The sequence below is a fragment of the Crocuta crocuta genome, unplaced genomic scaffold, assembly GCF_008692635.1.
Source record: "Crocuta crocuta isolate KB4526 unplaced genomic scaffold, BGI_CrCroc_1.0 scaffold125, whole genome shotgun sequence".
NCBI lineage: Eukaryota > Metazoa > Chordata > Mammalia > Carnivora > Hyaenidae > Crocuta > Crocuta crocuta.
In genome coordinates, this window is record NW_027531143.1 from 793,362 (window position 1) to 816,625 (window position 23,264).

Genomic DNA, 23,264 nt, shown 5'->3' on the forward strand with positions numbered 1-23,264 from the left:
CAATAATAAAAAGATAAGTATCTCAATTTAAAATGAGAAATTTGAATATATGCTTCACAAAGGAAGATATATAAATGTCCAATAAGCACATGAAAAGATGCTGATCATCACAGTGAATAGCAAATACAAATTAAAATAGATACAAGGGATTTACTCGGTGAAAATATTCAACATAGTCCCTGCCTTTATGAAATTTACAGTGTAACTGGGATAGTGCTGGGAAAGGAAAAAATGCAGTTCATTTGAGGTGATGACAGAGGAGATCTTAACACAGGCAAGAGGTAGGACAAGGGGATTATCAAGGCCAGCTTCACGCTGAAAGTGAACTTAAGCTGAGATCATAAAAATGAGTAGAAGCAAATTGAGCAAAGGAGGTATGACGTAGATAACCATGGACAAAAAAACAGTATAATGTAGAAAATCATGAAAAGAGAAAGCATAACAAGTTTAAAAATCTAGATGTTTACTTACTATGGCTGGCTTGAGAAAAACCATAGGGGTGAGAAGTGGAAAGTCGTGGTTAGAGATAAATAAGAAACTTAATAAGTTTTACAGGCTATGATAAGGACTTTTAACTTTATTATAAGAGCAATGCATGGAAAACATAGAAAGGTTTTAAATAAAGACACATATCTGACCTGCTTTTTAAAAAGATCACAGAGAAAAGAGGGAAATCAAGAATAATTCACAAGTTAACTTCAACAGTTGGTCAGGTATCAATACCACTATTTATGACAGGAAATATAATAGAAGAAGCAATTAGAGATTGAGTCCTAGACATAATCAGTTTGAGGTATGTATAAGACATTGAAATGAATTTTTATGTATGAAGCTCCGGAGAAAGGTCTAGTTTAGAGATCATAAATTTTGGAGTTACCTGTATAATAGAGACTAGTATGTGATAAGTGCTATGATAAGAAAATGTACAGACTATCATAAAGGCCTAAAGAACATCTCTATTAATTATCTATTGCTGTGTTACAAACTATCACAAACTTGGTTACTTCAAACAACACACATTTATTACATCACAGTTTCTGTGAGTCAGGAATACAGGCTTGGCTTATCTGATACCTCTTCTTTAGTTTCTCACAGAGCTGCAATCAAGGTGTTGACTAGCACTGATACCTCTTCTGAACATTCAGCTGGGGAAGGATCCACTTCCAAGCTCATGTGGTTGTTGGGTAGAGTCAGTTCCTTGATGGCTGTAAGCTGGAGGCTGTTCTTATAAGGTCCCTTGCCATCTGGGTCTCTCCACAGGGCAGCTCACCAACATGGCAGTTTGCTTTATCAAAGCCACCAAAACAGAGAGTCAGCTAGCAAGATAAAAGTTATAATCTCTTCTAATTTAATCATGAACATAACATCACCTCAATGCTGAGGTATTCTATTGGGTAGAAGCAAGTTCCTAAAGGGAAGGGAATTACACAAAGTCATGAATACCAATAGTCAGAATTGTTACAAAGTACCCACAAACTATCTACCTTTCCATCTCTACCTAGAAGAGGTAAAAAAAAAAAAGCTTCTACATGAAAGTGATACATGAATATGAGGGAAGATATGTGAATTCTACATAGTAAAATGGAAAGGGCAAATTGGTGATGCCTCAGCTTCTCATCTTGATGTTGATTAGCAAAAAATTTCCATATTTTCCTATGTCAGGATTTTTGACCAAAACACACAAAGTTGTACTAAATCTAGTATGCAACTTGAAAGAATGAATATAGCAAAAAATAATCCCATGGAGTTGCCTTCACAAAAAAAAAATAAATAAAAACAAAAAAAAAAAGAAGGGGAAAGCTTTTAAGAAGTGACCCTGCTAACGTGTACAAATGAATGGAGAAAAGAATATTACATATTTGGAATGGAGTTCTGGTGTAAAAAGAAGCATAGCAGGGTGCATAGGTCTAAATGAAGGAATATTAATTCAGTCATTATCAAGAGTTAGTTAAGGGAGTAAAATCTGTTTCTAAGTATACATTGCTTGTTATTTGGCTTCCCAAACTGGAACAAACACACTGAATTGAGAATCCCAGACACGCTGGCACTGGATAGGTTCTGAGATGCTGGAAGGAGGACAGATACGTGTAAAATGCAGTCAAATTTTTTTAAATTGATGTGATGTTAGGAATACTGTTTCCAGAAATGCATAAGCCACAGGCTAGAAAAAAGAAAAAGAAAACAAAACCTGAAATCACAGTTTAAATTAGGTTGAAGCATGCATCAGAAACATTAAGTATATAGAGGAGAAATTGCAAGATCTCACAAAAAGACAAACATATCTTTTGCATATGATATTCTGAATGAACAATACTTATTGGATATTCATTTATAATTTATTTAGTAAATATTTACTAAGGGACAGCTGGAAGTTTAAGTAAAAACAGTTTGGAACTTTTTTTTTAAGTGGGAAACTATAATATTTCAAATTAACACTCAGACCTGGTTCTAGGTTATCTATATCACAACTGGAATGTGGCAAAGGAATGGAGAAAAAGAAATAAAATAAAGAGCTTTCAGATCTATACCACCTATAGCTAAAATGAAGTTGATATTTCCTCTCTGTCTTTAATGACAGAAAATATTCCTGACTTGGAGATACAAAGTAACAATTCAGAACCCTTGACAGGAAGAAGAAAGTTAAATTTAGAATATACTTGAAGTAATAATTTCAGAAACTTTTGATTGTGATCTTTCTCAATGGAAAACGTTGGTGGATGATATAACTATGAAGTTGAATAAAAAATAAGGTTCCCAACTAAAAGACAAGTAAATAATCTCAGGTGTAATGTTGGTTCACTTATTCTACTCAATATTAAAGCTTGGTACCTGTTATTTTTCTTTTCTCAACACACATTCTTTTCTTTTTCCAATTTTTTCATCTAGAAACAAAACCATGATCATAAGGGTGAGCCTATAATCCATAATAGGTCAAACTTTGGACCATATCATCTTGCCCATGGTAATTGGTTTGGGATAGGTATCTATCCAAGAAAGGTCAATCAGATCTCATTCCTGTGACTGAAATATAGATTCTGGAAGAAAGGAATTGACTCTTCCCAGTGATTTCACTATGAAGGTAGACTGGTAGCCTATTTGGCCAATAGCAATCTTCCCTTCAATTGGAAAAATGCCCATGTTGCATAGAAGTGAAGAGACAAAAAGCTAGCTGGTGATATTTTGAACCCTCAAAAAAATCATGAATAATGCTTATTCTAGTGTGTTTCTCTCAATTATATGACCAATAAATACTCCTTTTCTTTTTTGCTTCATAAAAACTATCTAAAACCTGAATTGTATTTTTACTATTTTATTTGCTGTCAAAAGAATCTAGGCTAATAAAATCTACCCACAACATGTTTTGAAAGATATTGTCTACTATATTGCACTTATTAAGTAAAAAGTAATTTGTTTTATATTTTTAATAACTGAGAAATTTTACACCTATTCTAAATTTCTAATCATGATGAGAAAACTACAATTACTAAATGAGCTGACAGAATTCCAACCAAAAGGGAAAGATATTTAATGCCTTACTAACTTTTGGAAACTATCAAAAATAAACATAAGATTTCTGTGAAGTTTTGTAAAATATGACATTGGTTTGGGACCTATATGATTATCTTCAGAGTGCCCTAGATTCCAGAGACTCCAGAGTGGAAACTATGCTCACAAAGACAAATCTTTCTTATAGCTCTTACAAAATAATAATGTAACTCATGGCTTGCATGCCTTTCTCCCCTATTAGACACTGAAAATGTTGTAAGTAAGAATTGGGGTGCAGACTGCTAGGAATTTACCCATAGGAACATGTACCCCAATGTTCATTGCAGCACTCTCCACAATAGCTAAAACATGGAAAGAGCCTAAGTGTCCATCAATGGACGAATGGATCAAGAAGATGTGGTTTATCTATACCATGGAATACTACATGGCAATGAGAAACAATGAAATCTGGCCATGTGTAGCAACATGGATGGACCTTGAGGGTGTTATGCTGAGTGAAATAAGTCAGGCAGAGAAGGACAAATATCATATGTTTGCACGTATAGGAGGATTAGGAGGAACTTAACCGAAGACCATGGGGGAGAAGAAGGGGGGAAATGGTGCGGGAAAGGGAGAGAGGCAAACCATGAGAGACTCTTGAATACTGAGAACAAACTGAGGACTGATGGGTGTGGGGGGAAGCAGGTGATGGGCATGGAGGAGGGCACTTGTGGGGGTGAGCACTGGGTGTTATATGGAAACCAACTTGACAATAACCTATTTGTAAGAAAAAAAAAGAATTAGGGTGCAGAAACTCTTAGATGTGTTCTCTCTCTCTCTCTCTCTATATATATATATATACAGAAAAATCACCCCCCAAAATTCTCTCTCTCTCTCTCATAAGAAGGCTGTAAAGATAGGCTCCTATGGGATGGAGCCTCAGTAATGAAGCCACATCCCTACAGTAGTGATGGAGGGAATTAGAAAAAGCACCTAAAGCTCTTTTCTCTGAATTCTCCACTTCAAGGTAGACCTAGTAGGGGGAAGGGTTGAGCACATAGGGAGGTTAAGGTCTGGATTTATGGACACATCATCAGAAAAGGGTGCTTCTGGGAGCCAGAATTATGGGAGAAATCACAGAGAGTAAGGAGGTAGGGAAAGGATTCCTTTCAATCTGTGTATGAAAAGTGGCATCTACTAAAGCCTACAACCGAACATCGTACTGAATAGTGAAAGACTAAGTATTTTTCTTCCACGCTTGGCAACAAGGCAAGGATGTCTATTTCACCATTCTTATTTGTCACTCTACTGGAAGTCCTGTTCAGCATAATAAGGCAAGAAACAAATAAAAAGCATATGATGGGAACAGTCTCCCTATTCCTAGATGACAGAACTGTTTACATAGGAAATCCCAACAAATCTACAAAAAAATTCTAGTCTTAGAGATTTCATTTATTTAAAAAAATTTTTAATGTTTTATTTATTTCTGAGAGAGACAGAGAGAGAGAGAGAATGAGCATGGGAGGGTCAGAGAGAGAGGGAGACACAGAATCTGAAACAGGCTCCAGGCTCTGAGCTGGCTGACAACACAGAGCCCGACGCGGGGCTCAAACCCATGAACCGCGAGATCATGACCTGAGCTGAAGTTAGATGCTTTAACCGACTGAGCCACCCAGGCACCCCATAGAAATTTTAGAAAAATTGTAGGAAAAGAGATCAATATACAAAAGCCAACTGTATTGGGATACATTGACAATGAACAATTGGAAACTTAAAAAAAAAGTCCATTTATAAATTTTCAATAGCTATACGAGTAAGAGATATTTAGGCATAAATTTTGTAGAGACAATTCTGTATGGGTCTCTCACATTCCTGATGTCTTGTAAGCAGGCATTGGCTGCTCTTTGCTCCAAACTACCCTTTCAACACGTATACAGTTAAAGAAACATAAATAAAAATCCCAAAAGGATTTTTTGTGTGGATCTAGACAAGCTGACTCTAACATGTTATGGAAAGGCAAAGGAAATTAAAAAAAAAAAAAACTTAAATAATTTGAAAACATGAGAACAGAGTTGAAAGACTCAAACCACCCCATTTTAGGGCTTACTATAAAGCTACAGCAATGAGAACAGTGTGGTAAAAGAATAGATACGTAGATCAATGACATAGAACTAACAGTCTAAAAGTAAACCCATATAAATATGTTCAACTGAATTTTGTCAAAGGTGCAAAGGCAATCTAATAAAGAGGATAGTCATTTCAATCAATGGTGCTGGAACAATTGGACATCACTAGGCAAATCAAAACAAAGAACCTAGATCTATTCCTCAAGCAAAACACAAGTTAACTCAAAATGGGTTATAGACTTTAACCAATAAAGCTTTTAGAAGAAACCCCTTATGATCTTGTATCGAGCAAAGACTTCTCACACGTATGACACCAGAAGCACAATCTACAAATGAAAAATTGAAAACTTGGACTTCATAAAAATTGAAAATGTTTGATTGACACTTTCAAAGTGTCAACTGACAGTTTGAAAATGTTTGAAAGGCACTCGAGAAAATTTTTAAAAAAGCTATAGCTTGGGGAAAATATTTGCAGATCACATATCTAACAAAGGATTTTTACACAGAACTATCTAAGTCATCTTGGGTTGCTATAACAAAGATTGGCTTAAATAACACATTTATTTTTCACATTTTTTAAGCCTGAGAAGTCCAGAAACAAGGTGCTGGCCCATTTGGTGTTTGGTGAGAGCCCTCCTCCTATTGCAGATAACTATCTTCCTGCTGTGTGCTCACATGGTAGAGGAAGGGAGAGAGAGCAAGAACATGCCCTCATAATGGCTTCTCCTCCTCCTCCTCCTCCTCCGCTTCCTTCTTGTTTTTTAATGTTTATTTATTTATTTTGAGAGAGAGAGAAAGAAAGAGAACATGATCTGGGGAGGGGCAGAGAGAGAGGGAGAGAGAGAAACCCAAGCAGGCTCCATGCTATCAGCATGGGGCTTAACCCCACAAACCATGAGATCATGACCTGAGCCAAATTTAAGAGTCAGAAATTTAACCAACTGAGTGACCCAGGTGCCTCAATGGTTTCTTCTTAATAAGGGTATTAATCCCGTCTGAAGAACCCCACCCTCATAGGCGATGAATCACGGGAATCTACCCCCAAAACCAGGAACACACTGTATATACTGTAAGTTAGCCAACTTGACCAAATAAGTAGACACTGTGGCCTAACCAAGTTGACATATAAAATTAACGACATAACTAACCACATTTCATTAACCAATGAAAAGATATGGATTGAAATAAGTACTTGAAATAATGGTCAGTACTGTTAGTCATTAGGGGAATACAAATTAAAACCATATTGAAATACCACCATGTGCATACCTATTAAAATGGATTTAAAGCAAACAAACAAACAAAAAGCAAAGCAACAAAACAACAAAATACCACAACATTACTTGCTGGTGAGGATGTGTAGCAAGCTGAACAGTCACACTGGAAACAAGGAGTTTCTTATAATATTAAGCATACATACAGTTGCCTAATGACCCAGGAATCCTACTCCTATGTTCAGAAAAAATCATGTACATGAATATTTATATCAATATTATTCATAATCACCCAAATTTGAAATGGCCAAAATGTCCTTCAACAGGTAAATAGATTAACTGTGGTACATCCACAGTATGAAATATTACTCTGAAATTTAAAAAAATATATATATGAACACAATATGAATGAATCTCAAGTACGTTATGCTATGTGAAAGAAACCAACCAAAAAGTTACTTATTATATGATTCTATTTATATGACACTCTTTTAAAGGCAAAAGTATAGGGATAGAGAATAAATCAGGGGTTTCCACGGGTTGAATTTGTCAGGGGGCAGGTGTTAACTACAAAGGAGTATCATGAAGGAAGTTGGGAGCCTGACAGAGCTGTTTTGTTTCCTATTTGTGGGGGTGGCCACACAAACCTATATATGTATTAAAACTCAAAACAGTACACAAAAAGTTAATTTTTTGTGTGTAAACAAAAAGTTAATTTTTTGTGTGTAAACAAAAATAATAACAATGAATTCTTTCAAAACTAGACAGCTGACACCTATCCTTTGTTCCCTCTGCTTTGTCCTGGGAACATGAATATGAACTTGAACTATGACAACAAGGATGGTGAAAATTACCTGGAAATCAGCAATATACTAGCCCGGTACTGCGAGGTCTATTATTGTTTGAAGGTTTTCTATTAGTAGCAGTCAAAATTGTTCTAAATAATAATCAGTATCTTTTATTTATGACTCTCCAGGAATCTAGTAACATGTACCTATTTGATAAATAAATACTAGACAAAGAAAGATTAACACAATGTTACCTCTTAATTATCAAAATATCGTAGTCCTCAGTTTGGCCGGTTATAAAATATTGTTAGAAGGATTTAACTAATGAGTTGAAAGAGAAGTGTTGACCAGGATCATCCCTCTTTGGCAAAACAAAGAATTTGACTGAGCCCATTCTGGATAAATTAGTCATTGCATGTATGGATCCACCACACTATATAATCTGCTCAATTTGTTTAAACCCATTCAATCAAAAGCAGTCTGACGCTTTCCTCGTTCAGGTTCCAGGACTCTGACTGGTCAGCTGTGAGTGGAGGGAGCTCTCTTCTGAAGCTGATTCCAGTCTCACATTCCCTGAGGACACTTCCCCTGCACAAATTGTCTTGGACTGTAAGACTTAAATAAAAACTCCAGTTTTAGGATCTGTGAGTTCCCAAACCTTCTTTTCTGTTGGAATCATAGAATCCCTCTTTACATTTACAAAAATAGGCAAAAATTCAGAGGTGCTTTTCTTCTGAAATACCCTTTGCCAAGTCCTGCGAACCTAACTTAGCATCTTCCTGTCACTTAAGTCACAAGCACCTCAGATCTGAGCATGCTCTGTAGCAATCCGAAACTACCTTTGAACAATTCCCTTGAAATCCATTTGATCATTCAGTACACATATTTTCCACAGCAAGTTTTCAATCTGGAATTTGAAAGCTGGCTCTGGATTCATCCTGTCTGGGCTATCTACTCTCTTCATTATCACGCACGCACCTGCGCACACACACACATCTGTTTCCTCATTTTGAGGTCACGCATTCTATTTAATGTTTCTTATATCCCTGTCTGCATCTACCCAGCTCTAATATTTACATGGAATTTAGCTCATGGTAAACACGAATACATGTCTTAAATAAATAACAATAACACAAACTATAATTCAAAAATACTACAAAAAAGAAAGAAATATGGTCATGGCAAGTAATTGAAGAAAAGGAAGAAGGAAGTGGACATTTTTAGCAACACATCTATCAGTTGTTTGCTCCTCGCTGGGCCTTTGGTGTATGCACCAAATGGTTCCTCTGGGGCCGTGGCTGCCACTGGACTCTAGAGATTAAACCTCTTGTCTGAAATGGATCAAAACCTGATTATGGTTTTGGATCAAAATCAGAGGGACACTTTGAAGCCTTAAGGCTTCTGAACCCTGACAATAGGAGGATGTTAGATCAAAGTGTCACTAGCTGAACACCTATTTCGTGTAAAATGAATAAATCCTGGGGAGTTAAAGGTTTTCAGAATTTCTGTGTCTGACTTTTCTGACATTATTTTAAAACTTCGATGTACTTTACTTGGCTCACTTTTATGAGTCTATATTCATTTATCACAATGACTCCTTAATAGCATCTTTATGGGAAATTTTAACTCCTGAAGAAAATGAGTTTAATATTATTTTTTAAATTGGGAGATTCCCAATAAAATATGCATTAATTCAGTCAGACAATGAGTACATACTATATGTAGGGCAAGGTGTTACAAATAAAAAATGGACCTGTCTTCTAGGAGTTTACCACCTAGTAGTAAAGATAAAATATGTACATCAAATATTACATTTTAAAAAGCATAAGAGGTTCTGATTCTAGCATACTAACTTGGACAAGACTAACATTTACTGCCAAGAACAACTGGGAAAACTGGATAAAATATGAACCCCCCCCCCCAAAAAATCTGTTGGAAAACACTGGGGAGCCATCAAGGATGCAAGGAACCAAGACCTTAAAGAAGGGAAATAAAGAGATAAGCCAAATATTTATCTCTGCTTTTCCCTTCAAAGCATTTGCTGATTTGTAGGCAGCCTCTGAGATGCTGAGAAGCTAAGCAAACTTTTCAGTAGACTATGGAGCTTGGGAGTAAAAAATTCAAGTTCAAGTCCTCCTAAAGAGAAGGAGATGGAGTGCCCGGGTAGCTTAGTAGTTAGGCATCCAACTTTGGCTCAGGCCATGATCTCATGGTTTATGAGTCCAAACCCCATGTCAGGCTCTGTGCTGACGGCTCAGAGCGTGGTGCCCGCTTTGGATTCTGTGTCTCCCTCTCTCTCTCTGCTCCTCCCCTGCTTGTGTTCTGTCTCTCACTCCTTCAAAAATAAATAAACATTAAAAAAAAAAAAATTAAAGGAGTTATGGCAAATACCTAAGACTTTCAGTTGAGACCCTTAAAGGTCCTCTCAGTAGAAGAAAGCCTAAAAAGAAATAGACCAGCCCACCTGACACTGGATTCTAATCATCTTGATCTTAAAATGAATTAAAGTGACTTGGCCCCAGCCTAACTGCCTCTCAGAAAACAAACAGAACAAAAAGAAACAAACAAAAAACTCTTTCAAAGAAAACAATGTCATGTGGAGTCAGATTATTTCTATATTTTTTCATATGCAAAAGCCAAATATTGTAAAAAGTAAAAAAAAAAAAAAATCTATTAGACAAAGTAATAGAAGGGATCAATAGGGAAAATAGCAGACAGTGGAAAGCAACTTATGGGAAATAAAACATTTATCATATGTAAAACAAAAATAACTGTGTCTAATATATATTTTTAAAATTTATGGCAAGATGAATAAATTACAGTCAGGAAAGCAGTGGTTAAAAACTTAGGCCCTGGAATCAGAAGAAGTGGTTTCCAAATCCTGGCTCCAACTTCCTAAGTGTGTGACCTTGAGCAAAACACTACTGATAATGAAGGTGGTTCTTATCTGTTATGTATTGGGTATACTTACTTTGTGGTGGGCATTTGTAGCTAAGAATTTTTCACACCATATCTCATTTAACACCATCAATGACTCAGGGGAATCCTGTGAACACCCACATTGTCGGATGAGGTATCTGAGGCTTTTCACATATCACATACATAAAGCATATGACTTTATGTGTAGTGACATCATAAAGTTACTTACTCTCCAAAGTCTAATGTACAAAGCTAAAATATGCAATTTCTGTAGCTATTGACATGATTAAATAAGTTGATACATATAAAGAACTTGGCCTATAGTGAGTCCGTAAGTATTCTGCCAATACTATTATTGTTACCTTCCACACTCCCATAGGTGAATCATCTATATGTGATATGAAGAAACCAAAACAAACAAACCAACAAACACACCACCTACCTAGTCAATTATATCCAAGAGAGACAACCAAATTGAATTGCTCAGAGTAAAGTTACTCATTTCGGTAATAGTCAACAAAATCCATTCAATTTGCTCTATAAAAGCAGAATTGAAGGTATAAACATGTGAGATGAGGCAACAGGTTAAAGATAAGCAAATAACCCAGGATTACTTTTCAAATATTAGAAATGTCCCTGGATCACTAGTGATATGTATGCAGACAGGCGTGCCTTCACTCGTGCTTCCTCACCCTAACCTCCTTACCCAACTATGTGACGAAATTCCAGGTGCCATAGCCCTCAGCCTACTTTATAGCCCGTACCATGTTATATCAAGCATCTTAAACTCAGCTTCCCCACTGAAGACCACACAGATGCAACCCTGCTTAGTGACTCCTTTTGTTTATCATGCTGGGCATCTATAGTCACACAACTCCAGAGAGAAGAATCAATGTAGTCATTATTCATTTCCATCTATCATCACACCTCAAAGAGATGTCCTTCACAATGACACCATCTTATTCTAGTGCTTTACACAGTGTATTCTTTTGTCTTATTAATAATTTGATGATGATCAAAGATGTCCTGAAATTCAGCTTGTGTGTCTGCAGCTCTGCTTTCTGGTAATTCCAATTATACCCAGATGTTTTTCTGCCCTTTCCACCTCCAAACCCTCACAAGGGAAAACAAAAGCGTTCTTATATTATCTTTTGTTGGTGGTGGTGAGCTATTTACAAAAAAGATGATTAATTCCAGGTTTTCATGTGGTGTCTGGTTGCAAATTCCTAAATTTATCATAGAAAATGGAATAGTATTGACCACTACACATGCCAGGAGTAGCTTTCCCAATCAATAGATGACAAAAGTAAATTAAAGCCCTCTGACTTTTCCTGTGATACATACATAAAATATATTTTAATAATAAAATTTAATAATTAAAAACCTCTTCTTATGACCAAGAAAAAGAAAGGTTGAACTCACCTTTCTGCTTAAACCTTCCAAGAAAATAAAATATGTAAAACGTAGGTTTTCAGGGTACTGAACACCAGGCACCAAAGGACAGTAATTTCTGAGAAATGGGAAACAAATGAGGTATGCTTTATGATTGTCCCAAATCACTCCTTGAGTTTCCAGGCTATTTCTTAGGAAGAGGGAACCCAAACAAATTCTGCTGGTTACCCTGAGTAAAAAGGAGAAGGCTGAGATTCTAGAGAGACCTAGGTGATAAGAGTTGGCAAGACAGAACATCAGACAGAGAATTTTGTCGATTTCTGGAGGGTTCCCCTGGAGTTTTCAGATGCTTATCAGCACACACATTTGAAGCTAGGTAATTCACTACCTAAAAGGATTAGAGGGGAACAATGCCAGGGTTGACACAGAGCCTGGAATATTACCCATTCTTATCAGCAAGACTGGAAAACCTCATCATTTACAGACTGCTGAGTATAGTTCTCAGAAAGTTCTTGACTGAGTAGGAAGAATAATTAGTCCTAGCCTTAATATTGCTTTGGTCCCACCTAACAAGTTTTAAGAACAAGTTGAAAAGATTAAACTGCTTCTAAGTAACTTAAGTATGTTTGAAAACAAAGCTCAAGTCTATTTATAAAGACGCAAAGATATCCAGTTCCCAAAAAAGTAAAATTTACAACATTTGGCATTCAACAAAAATGACTAAGAATGCAAAGAAGCAGGAAAATGAAAAAAAAAATCAATCAATTAAAATCAGTCACGAATTGACACAGATACTAGAATTAGCAGGCAAAGATATTAAAACACTTATTATAACTAGTTTGATATGCTCAAAAAAGTTAATAAAGACATGTAATATATGTAAAAGACACATTACATTTTTAGACATGAAAATTGCAATGTATGAGATTAAAAAGATACAGGGTGAATTAACAGCAGATAAATGAGAAAGGAAAAGCTAGTAAACTTAAAGCCATAGAATCTGTACAAATGGAATCTGAAGCAATAGAATCTATCCAAAGTGAAACACAGAGAGAAAACATAAATAACATGGTGGTCAGGACAGGTCTTACTGGGAAGATGACTTCTTAAGCAAAAATTTGAAGAAGGCAAAGACATTGATTGCCACATGGATATCCATAGGAAGACGACCCCAAACAGTACTGGAAATCATGAGTCTTCAGATAGTGACTATAAAATCACATGTAATCCTCACAATAACACTGTCATATGGGTATAATAATAGAGCAGAGCCTTTCAAGAGTTAAGATATTTATGCAAGGTCTCCAAGAGACCAAGACAGAAACATGATTTGACCTCAGGATTCGCTGACTACAAATCTTAGATACTTTCCACTTCTCCATGTGGCCCATTGTCACACATGGAATTTGGAGACTTGGGAAAATTAAATGTCCTAAGTTCTTATACACCTCTGTGTTTCCAAGGAGTCACAAATTCAAATGAATCTATCTTGATAAGTGATCTGAGAAATGGTGGGGATATAAAATGGTCCAGACCTACGGAAATTACTACAGAAATTCCTCAAAAACTTGATCATAGAATTACAGTCTGATCCAGAAGTTGCACTTCTGGATATATACGCAAAAGAAGAGAAAGAAGAGACTCAAATAGAGGTTTGTACAGCCATGTTCATTACAGCATTATTCACAATAGCTAAAAGGTAAAAGCAACTCAACTGTCCTTTCGTGGATGAATGGATAAACAAAATATGGTATATACATGCAATGGAATATTATTCAGTCTCAAAAAAGAACTGAATTTTGGGGCACCTGGGTGGCTCAGTCAGTTGAGCGTCCGACTTCAGCTCAGGTCATGATCTCGCAGTTCATGAGTTTGAGCCCCGCATTGGGCTCTGTGCAGACAAGCTCAGAGCTTGGAGCCTACTATGGATTCTCTGTCTCCTTCTCTCTCTGCCCTACCCTGCTCATGCTCTCTGTCTCTCTCGCTCTCAAAAATTAAAAAAAAAAATAAAAAAGGGACTGAATTTTGACACAAGCCGCAAAATGCATGAACCTTGAAGACATGCTAAGTGAAATAAGCCAGCCACAAAATAACAAAAAATGTATGATTCCTCCTATATAGGTTCTTAGAGTAATCAAATTCATAGAAAGAAGAAGTAAAACGGTGGTTCCTAGGAGCCGGTGGAAGCAACTTAAGGGCAATAGTGTTTCACAGATAAAGAGTTTTAGGTGGGGAATATGAACAAGTTCTGGAGATGGATGTGGTGATAGTTGCCCAACAATGTGAATCCACTTAATGACACAGTATTGTACATTAAAAAATGGTAAAAATGGTACATTTTATGTTGTGTATTACTTACCACAAAGAACACAAACGCCTTCCCAAATCCAGTAGCCTATTATAACATTTGTGTTCACCCTCGCAGATCTGCAGGTGTGCTAGAGTTTGTATGGAATGAAACTTGCATTGGCTCCAGCCTAAGAGAGATCCATTTTTCCTTTCATACTTTTTGGACCAGCAGCTCCCTATGACATGTCTTTTCTTGTGGTGAATGATAGAAGCATAGAGAAATGCGAGTATAAGCACATGATCCCTCTTGAAACCTTGGCTTTGAGCTGGCCCACTCTCACTTCTGCCAACATCTTACTGGATAAAACAAGTTATATGGCTTAAATCCCCCAGCAGTGGGGCAGAGAAATATACTTTGGCTACTCTTGGGGAATATATTGCAAAAATCACATGACAAAAGGTCGCATTGTAAAGTATAACATATGGAGGCTAAAGAGTTGAGGACAAGAATCCAACCCATCCATAGACATCAATATATGTTTATTTAGTTTTATATAAAAGACACTTAGTTCATAACTGATGTATCACTGAATTGAAAGAACCTGGTTTCTAGCTTTAAAATTTCCAAACACTACAGTTTACTAATAAATTTAGGTATGAAAAGAGGAATAAAACATATAGCTTCTTTGACTTTTCATACGAATCTGATTTTTTCATTTGTTGCTTTGCACTTATGAGTTTCTCCAGAGACCAACAATACTCATGAATCAAAATAAAGAGTAATACAAACAACCTAGAAAGTAAATAAGAAACACTATGAATGGATGACTTTAACTTTCCAGAACCTACAAAGATACTTTAGCTGTCTCAGGAGAGGAATGATTTTTAAACTCCATATGGCTCTAGATGAGATGGGCCACACAGAGAAAAAGGGCTGTATTTTCAAGAGATTATAAAATTAAGGTGCTCTGCCCCAAAGGAAAGAGCTAATCTTAGAGAGAGAGAGAGAGGAACAAAAGAAGGAAAGAAAAAGAAGAAAGAAAGAAAGAAGAAAGAAAGAAAGAAAGAAAGAAAGAAAGAAAGAAAGAAAGAAGAAAGAAAGAAAGAAAGAAAGAAAGAAAGAAAGAAAGAAAGAAAGAAAGAAAGAAAGAAAGAAAGGAAGGAAGGAAGGAAGGAAGGAAGGAAGGAAGGAAGGAAGGGAGAGAGAAGGAAAGAAAGAGAAAAAGAAAATGGAAGAAAAGGAAGTAGAAACATGACATTCTCTGTTTAAGAAGAGGACTTTTATAAAATGTCTCCATTTGCCTGAGGTCAAACACAAAGAGAATACCAGATCTGGTGTATTCAAACCAAACAAGATCTTCAAGCCTGAAAAATTTATTTCCCACCTAGATTACCAGACAGCAGGAGTTGGAGAAATAAATCTGTGCTATCAGATGACCATGCTCCTACTAAAATAACAATGTAATGTATTGATAAAATGAAGTCTCAGATTGGGATCTGCCAGGTGCCTGATTTTTACCCTGAGGGGTATTTGGGGAAATGATATAATTTTATAACAGTGGTGGTGCAGCCCTTTATCTTCTCAATGCTTTGGACACAAAGACCATGGGATTAATTATATACTGTGAGCAACAATTCATGAATATTTAACACACTCATCTATACTTAATGAATAAATTTGCATTTTGACACTATTATTTAATGTGCTTTAAGAAATACTGCTCATTACCTTTCAATTTTGTAGATTAGTTGAATGTAATCAGAATGATAAGGCAGGAGAGATATAGTATTATTTAAATAACATTGTGTTTTATGACTGCTTCTGCTTCCACGAGTTCCCCCCACTCTTTCTTTTAGGCAACTAGGTTTATTTTATTCTATTCTGGCTGTTTTGTCTTAATCATTTTGCCTCCATGCTCCTTGCAGAAGGCAGTTTCTTTAGATTCATGGGAAAACAATGCAAATTAAATAAACAGTGTTTTGCTTCCCTCTGTGTGTTTTGTAACAGGGCATTCTCTCAAACAAAATATCCCGTGCATTCGGCCGTAATTGTGTCCTGGGTGGCAAGGCTCAGCAAAGTTACCACTACCTGCACCATAGCCAATGGCAATGAGCAGAAATCTCTAACTTACCTAAGAAAAGTAGAACCCCAAGGAATCAGAAAAAACTGGCCACCTGGTGAGGATGCTGTCAGAGATAAGCTATCCTGTTTGTTTGTTTGTTTGTTTTTAATCTTTGGCTCATGGTGAGGGACTTTTTCTCATAAGGAACGGATCTTTTGTTTGCAAGGTGGGTACCCAATCTACGTATCTACATTAGGGGTATGAGAACATACCAATAAGATTGCAATAAGATTGGTGAAACTGAGTTATGTGAAACCCTGTAATTTCTCTGGATAGCACTTAAAAAATTTTCACTAATAATTCATTTGAAAAGCAAATGCACTGCAAAAGCCTTTCCCGAATCGATGACCTCACAGCCTGAACTAGGGAGATGCATCACTGGCAGAATCAGCCATTCAGGATGTGACTTTGTACCCTCATTGTACACCCCATGAGACAGCATGGGCTCGAGGAATAAAGAACAGCCTCTCAACAGGCTGTTGAGAGGGTTATTCCCTAACCTTCCTTTCCCCTCCCCACCCAAGTTCAGAACCAAAAAAAAAAAAAGACTCAAGTTTAGAATCAATAAAGAGAGAGACACAAAAGTCAGAGAGATTATGATGAAAGCGGATTTTGGAGACTGGCGATTGATTCCGATCTACCGGTAGTGGTCCTGGTAATACTTTGTCCTGATTTAAACAGACTTAACCAGCCACAATCGCTGGAAGTGCTGAACAACCACAGGCTTCCCCTGAAGGTGAAGAGTAAAGCAGAACATAATTTATACTTTCTGTCAACTATTGTCTCCAAAGACCCCAGGGAGAGGAAGACCCTGACCATTGTGAACTCAGTGTCCCCAAATGCATCAATTAACTGAGGTTTTTCATATGGCAACATGAAGCTGGAAAACTGAACTTCTCCCCAGATATTCCCTAACCTGAAGATTTGATCTGGTTATTTTCTTGAGGTAAAAAGTTGCTCTTTACTAAGCACTAGCAGGCAGTCCAGATCTTGACCCCAGAAGACTCTGAGGTCAGTCAGGACAGGGCAGGACAGGACAGGACAGGACAAGCTCATTCTAGCCTCACAGCTGAAAATTCATTCGGCCATTTGGTTCCCCACCTAAATCATGTCCAGTCCTAATGTCTGATTTAGTTCATTAGCGGTTCTGCAATGAGATTACATGATAACCTAAAGACTCTCCAGTAACAAAAAGATTGCAATATATTTGAACTTGAGCCATCTTCCCTTATGGAATTCCCAGGGAGAAACTGGAGTTCAGAGATTAAAGTCCAAAGAAGTGTAGGCCATGCGGAACACTAACGGCTCTTACCTTTCCATTAGGCCGTTGCAAAACAATGAACATCCAGGAACAGAGCACATTGTGTACTTTCTGAGGGCAGCCAGCTCCCAAAGAGAGAGAGATAAAGTAGCGAATCATGCCTGCCTTATTCCTTCTCCCACCAGTGACATGCTAGCAGAGGTCCCCAAGGAAGGAAGCTCAGAAAAGTATCCGCCCTCCTCATATACACACTTCCCAGAAGTGTTGCAGCAAGACTGCTATTTTACAAATAAAATAGAGAAGACAAGTTCATGGCTCACATGGAATCTTGCATATCTCCTCCTCCATTTCTTGCTGGGATTCAGAAACTTTACAACCCACTTAGACCCACCCCTACCCAATGCCAGCTCCCCTCTTCCTGACTTCCTTGTACCTAGGAATTCTCTACCAGGGCCGCCTCCACATCCTTGTGTTGTGACTGGATCTGGATGCCAAATATCAGCCTCTCCTCATTGCTCAGTCTCACTACCTCACTACCAGACCTCAACTTCTATGAAACTTCTGCAAAGATGCTACTTACAATTGAATACTGTGAAGTATGGTAAATGTCTAAATTTCTAAAATTTTATCCAAAACCAAAAATCTTTTAGTGACAGGAAGAAACTCCAAAATTTGCTTTGACACAAGTACAGTTGACCCTTGAACAATGTGAGGGTTGGGGGCACTCACCCTCCGTGCAGCTTAAAGTCCATATGTAAGTTTTGAGTCCCCCAAAACTTAACTCTTAATAGGTGACTGTTGACAAGAAGCCTTACCTAGAACATAAACAATCAAATAACACATATTTTGCATGCTACATGTATTATACACTATATTCTTTTTTTTTTTTTAAATGTTTTATTTATTTCTAGCAGAGAGAGAGAGACAGCGTGAGCAAGGGAGGGTCAGAGAGAGAGGGAGTCACAGACTGAAACAGGCTCCAGGCTCTGAGCTGGCAGTCAGCACAAAGCCCGACGCGGGGCTCGAACCCACCAACCGCGAGATCATGACCTAAGCGAAAGTCGGACGCTTAACCGACTAAGCCACCCAGGCGCCCCATACACTATATTCTTATAATAAGCAAGCTAGAGAACAGAAATTGTTATTAAAATCATAAGGACGAGAAAATACATTTACAATACTGTACTGTATTTATTTTTAAAAATCCACATATAAATGGACCCATGTAGTTTAAACTTGTGTCGTTCAAGGGTCAACTGTACTACATTTCCTACTTTAAAACTATTGTTTTAATATAACAATCTTTTTATTAATGTTTACTTATTTGTTTTGAGAGAGAAAGCATGAATGCATGCATGGGGGAGGAGCAGAGAGTGAGAGGGAGCGAGTCCTAAGTATCCTCTGCAACATCAACCCAGAGCCCAACGCAAGGCTTGATCCCACAAATTGTGAGATCATGACCTGAGCAGAAATCAAGGGTCAGACACTTAACTGACGGAGCCACTCAGGCACCCCAAAACCGTTTATAATGTGATCCACAAACATTTTTGTTTCTCTCTGAACAGACTTCCCTACTGAAAGAAAAAATAAACAAGAATTGGACACCAATGTCAAAGGGCACTTTTATGCTTATGCCATCCCTCTCTCTGTCTCACCTCCTCTAATAAGACTTCCCTAGCTCCCCTCAGCCACCTGAGGTACCTGTTGCTGTGTCCCACAGTACCCTGTGTATTCCTCAATTTGCTCTTTCTGCTTGGCATTGAAATGATCTGTTTATGTATCTAGTAGGCATGCTTTTTGGATTAGGAGTTCGTTAAGGGCAAGAACTACCTCTGTCTTCCCAGCCCCAGCATGGTGTCTTGACACATAACACGATGAATAAGTATTGAGTTAATTAGTTAACTCCATGGCAATTTTTTAAAAATCTCCCTAAACAGAGCATTCTGCAGTATAAGGCACTTTATTAATCTCAAGAGAATGATAAAAACAATACCTTACATATGGATAGCTCTCAATTGTTTTTACAAATACTCTCAAAGCTGTTACTGCACCTGGTCTTTTCAACATCCTTTAAGGAAATTAGGTAGAATGGGTGCTTTCAAGCCCATTTGACACTTGAGGAAAATGTGACCAATTTCATCCTGTTATGAGCTGTATTGTGAGCCTCTAACTTAGAACCTTGTCCTTGGAAACTAGGAGGCTCATTCCAGAGCTTGCTGAGCTCTGACTGGGGTGCCCTCGCCTCCCATAGTGGTACCTCCAGCCTTTTCCCCAGGAGAAACTTCTCTCTAAAGTCAAAGTTCTTCTCTGTTTGCACAGACCCAGGCACTCATCTAAATTCACTACTATGGAAATGCTATTTTTCATCACTATCTGTAAGTTTGTAATTAAAAAAAATATCAACAAAGTGATGAGATCTTCTTCTAATTTTCCATTTCTTTTTCATAACAAACTTCAGATTTCAGTCAATAGCCCTAGACAATCTATCTCTATTTTGATCCTTCCTAAAAAAGAAAATCACATCAGGGAATGCATGACCTTTGGTTCAGCCTAAATTGTCTTTAATGCCCATGAGACTAATTCAGGGCAGGGGGAATTGCAATGTTATCTAAGTTTGTTTTACTAGGCTGGAAAGCAAAGTCTTCCAAGATAAGAGCAGACTGAACTCAGGTGAAAGTGAGACAGATACCTTTTTCGCTTCTGCTGCCAAGCAAAGCTGTAGAATGTGAGGCATTTCTGCAGGTATTATCCAGAGTCCATTTTCCAAGGAAATTGCCATGGAAGTAGCTGAGGCAGAGCAGCACCAACTGCAATGACTTCTGGTTCTAGAACCCTTGATCACTGGTACAAAGGCAAGTTCTTGAATTCTTAGTTCTTGTGATGGTTTCAGATGGTAACTCTCCAAGGAGTCAGTGAAGAATGGTCCCGAGAGCCTTCTAATGCCCTCTTCATACCCACCCCACCAATCCTCCTGACAATTTTGGAAGCAACAAATTCCCCATCTTCAATCCCTTCTTGCTTTAAGTATTTAGAGTGTCTGTCTACTGTATCAATCCCTGACTGACTCATTCTCTTTAGCTCTAAAATCACGTAGTTCCTCCTATTAACTCTCTCAGCTGCTAATTCAGTCACTCATTCTTCTCTTAAATCTCACCTCTCTTCTATTTTTTGACATGATGCTGAGCATTGTTTACCATCCAGGTTCATTCAGGGCTCTAAGGCAGTAATGTTCTCTGATAACCCTCAATTCACCTTGTGGAAGAACACGTTCAGAAGTGATTCTGCTGAGTTGATATCAGAGTAAGAATGTGGTTCCCACCATACTAAGCAGCCAGGATGGATCTGGAAATTCTTTGTCCCGACAAAGATATTTGAAAACTGTCCCGTGGAGAATTAACCTTGCAGAAAATAATGATTCTTCAACAATTGGCTATTGTGAGTTTTAAAAGACTAGGTAATCGTAGCGCTATTCACAAAAGCCAAGAGATGGAAACAACTCAAGTGTTCATTACAGATGAATGGATGAACAAAATGTGGTCTATCCATTCAGTGGAATATTATTTGGCCATAAGAAGAAAGAAATTCTGATACATGTTACTATACCAACGACCTTGAAAACATTATGGTATGTGACATAAGCCAGACACAAAAGGACAGATGTATAATTTTGCTTACATAAAATATCTAGAATAGACAAATTCATACAGACAGAAAGTAGATTAGAGGTTACCAAGGACTGACTGGGGTAGGAGGGAGTATGGTGATTTATTGCCTTAATGGTTACAGAGATTCTGTCCAGGGTGATAAAATGTTTTGGAAATAGTGGTGATGGTTATAAAACATTGTGATTGTAATTAATGCCATTGAATTTAATTATACCTTAAGAATAATTAAAATGTCAAATTTTACATTATTTATATTTTACCAACACCAAAACAACAAAAGATTAAGAAAATGGCAATTACGTAAAAGCAGGGTTTAATTCTCTAAAGGTTTCTGATACCAATTCTGGGTAGTAATGATGATACAATGCATTTTTCACCAAACACATGGGCTGTACATCTGGAGGCCATCTCTCATATAAGAATTCTGTTAGATTTCTTTCCATTTTCATGACTAATGTTCCACTTCCTTGTGCCTCAAGCCAGTCTCTGCTTAACTTTGTTTTTTGTTGTTGTTGTTGGTGTTGCCCCCCAGCCCTCAACTGTCTCCCTGGGTGTCTATACTCTTTCTGTTTTGGTCTCCTTTACTCTGCTGGATATGCACACCTTCTGTCCTTAGAAATGACCCTAAACACTCAAATCTTCTTTCTGGTTTCCTTAGTCTGACATTGAGGGCCCAAGAAAAGCTAACATGGGAGAGAAGAGGTGTCTTCAAAGGACCTGGGGAAATTAAGAAAGACTTCCATGCAGGTAGTAGATGTATTGCCTGGGCTTGTGTTGCTCGTTTACAGGAGAGAGAAGAAGAGGACAATAAGCAGCTAAAGATATTAATAGCCTAAAACTCCAACCTGTGGTTGTAGGCTGCAAGTGTAGCCTCAGCTAAGTCATTTCCTGCTTTAATACCTTACTTAATGGTCTCCATGCTTCCCAAGAGCTCTCCTGACACTGGCTCCAAATGTGAGCTCTAAACTGGCCATGCTGAGCCAGGGCCAGAGAGCCAACCCCGGCTCCCAGCTGGAGGTGCCACGCCTTCCTGTGTTTCAGACGAAGCTTTATTTTACCAGTTTGTAAAACCTAAGCTGAAAGGCTGCACATATGTCTCACAAGCAAAAACTAAAGGAGAAAAAAAGATCACTGCCAAAGTCAGTCTTATCAGGTACAAACCACGCCACTAAAAAGTTTTCCTAAACTTATAATTGGCACCCAAAATAGCCTACACAAGTGACGGAGGAGGAGAATTCATTCAAACAAAAGGAGCTTAGAAAATTCTTTGCCTTAGAAGAAGTCTTTAAGTTTCTCTCAGATCAAAATACAAAGCTTGATTTGCTTACCCGCCTACATATACATATTTTTTCAATCTCAATATCAGAATAACATAATCATATAATCATCATCATAATACCATAATAGCCCTCACATAAACCTATCTTCGACAAAGCAGCTTTATCTTTATATATGCCAATGCTGGACCACAGCATGGCTCCTGTAATATCAGTATCTTAAGGTTAAGTAGGGTGTTAGTCACCGAACTCTAAAAATAAAAATGATGTTTCTTGAAATTCATCGTGCTTTTCAGGCAGCTGCAGGTAATTTTCTCCAGATTTGTAAGGTTTTCCAGATCAGTATTCTAGTCACTGAACTAAGCCCCACAGGTGATCTCTGGGCTGCAGGATTTGTTGTTTAAACTATGCAACTGGCTTGCAGCAAGACGACACTTTTCCCACATGCCCTGTTAATGTGGGACATGGTTGGAAATGCGTCGCCCACACGCTGTGGGGTTACTGGGGCAATTTTTCCCTGGTCCCAAGGGGAATCTAGTTTCCACCCGGCCCCCAAGTTCACTTACCAGAGACCACCCAAACGTGGCTATTGAATTATCATTTTGGAGTCGACATTTTATAAATCTTACTAAACTGCTAAGTGACAATCTGATGAAATAAATCTCTTCCCAGAAATATTTTTTCTGCTTGAACTAAAAAAAGTTTTATAACACTTCTCATCCTC

General features: G+C 37.7%; 1 long non-coding RNA gene across 1 annotated transcript; it reads right to left on the reverse strand.

Moving 5' to 3' along the window:
* Nucleotides 1-1,000: 1,000 nt before the first annotated feature.
* On the reverse strand, nt 1,001-20,390 carry LOC144237406 (uncharacterized). The gene is made up of 2 exons (XR_013336845.1): nt 20,288-20,390; nt 1,001-1,285 (listed from the first exon to the last, which is right to left on the reverse strand). It is a non-coding gene; the product is annotated as an uncharacterized LOC144237406 (long non-coding RNA).
* Between the last annotated feature and the right edge of the window lie 2,874 nt (nt 20,391-23,264).